Source organism: Brassica oleracea, unplaced genomic scaffold (assembly GCF_000695525.1).
Source record: "Brassica oleracea var. oleracea cultivar TO1000 unplaced genomic scaffold, BOL UnpScaffold02937, whole genome shotgun sequence".
Lineage (NCBI taxonomy): Eukaryota > Viridiplantae > Streptophyta > Magnoliopsida > Brassicales > Brassicaceae > Brassica > Brassica oleracea.
Window position 1 is genome coordinate 1 of NW_013619463.1, and position 1,393 is coordinate 1,393.

Below are 1,393 nucleotides of genomic sequence, written 5' to 3' on the forward strand. Positions count from 1 at the left end.
TGGAGAGTTTGAGATGAAAGATATGGGAAAAGCATCCAGAATACTGGAAATGGACATCATAAGAGATAGAAAGAAAGGAACATTGATTCTGTCTCAAACAAAGTACATTGAAAAAGTGATAAAAACATTTGGAATGCAGGACGCCAAGGCTGTAGTCACTCCCACCTCTTCTAAGTTTAAGCTTCGAAGTCTAACAGAAAAAGAATGGAAAGAGGAGGCATCACATATGGAAAGGATTCCATATGCCAGTGCCGTAGGAAGCCTAATGTATGCAATGGTCGGGTCGAGGCCCGACCTAGAATTTGCAGTAGGCTATGTTTGTCGCTTCATGAGTAAACCAGGAAGGGACCATTGGTCAGCAGTCAAGTGGGTTCTACGATACTTAAAGGAAGCAATGAACTCATCTCTAACATTCAGAAAGCATTCTACACTAGAAGTTGAAGGCTATTCAGACTCAGACTATGCAACAGACATGGACAGACGACGCTCAGTTACAGGTTATGCCTTCAAGTTTGCAGGCAATACAGTTTCATGGAAATCATGTCTACAATCAGTTGTTGCACTTTCAACTACAGAGGCCGAATACATGGCTATGAATGAAGCAGCTAAAGAAGCAATGTGGCTAAAAGAGATATGCGCAGAACTAGGATTCAAACAACAGGGAATCAAACTCTACTGCGATTCTCAAAGTGCCCTAGCTCTAGCAAGAAATCCAGTCAATCACGAGAAGACTAAGCACATAGCTACCAAGTTCAACTTCATTCGAGACCTAGTGGAAGCAGGAGACATAGTTCTACACAAGATTCATACAAATGCTAATCCTGCAGATTTCCTAACGAAGACAGTACCTGGTCAGAAGTTCCAGCTTTGCTATGAACTTTTGAATGTCCACTGATGAGATAGGAAGATGCTCCAGGTGACTATGGTTGTCTAAACTTCACCCTCGTAGATCACAAGTAACAAACGCATGTTAGTGAATACGAAGGAGGAGTCAATTGATGGCCAAAAGTATCGTGACAAGAGACAGGAGAGGTTACCTGGAGCAGAAGTAGAATCGAGAAGAGTCCTCGGTTCAGGTGGAGGAGTTCACCAAACAACACCAACCAGTCACGGGTTTGGTGTTAGGAATGTCGTCACCAACCATTTCTTCAAAGTGCTTTTCTAAACCACAACGAGCTACAAGAAACAAAAGGAGTTGTTGAGAAGTTCTGTTGATAAGAAGCAGGGAAGCAGCGCGTTTAGAGCTCACCGAGCCAAAGCAGAGTACTCAGATCAAGATACAAAATCATCAGGGTCGTACTAGGGCCGTCATACGTAAGGATGCCCTAAAATGTTAGATGGAACATATCAGAGTAGATCGAAAACACGCAGAGGGATGAGGACTTGTCAGTTC

At 43.1% G+C, this 1,393-nt stretch overlaps 1 long non-coding RNA gene across 1 annotated transcript; it reads right to left on the reverse strand.

The window, feature by feature from the left end:
• Window positions 1–840: 840 nt before the first annotated feature.
• Window positions 841–1,311, reverse strand: LOC106321769. Its single transcript, XR_001266129.1, has 3 exons — window positions 1,250–1,311; window positions 1,038–1,176; window positions 841–942 (listed from the first exon to the last, which is right to left on the reverse strand). It is a non-coding gene; the product is annotated as an uncharacterized LOC106321769 (long non-coding RNA).
• Window positions 1,312–1,393: the final 82 nt, after the last annotated feature.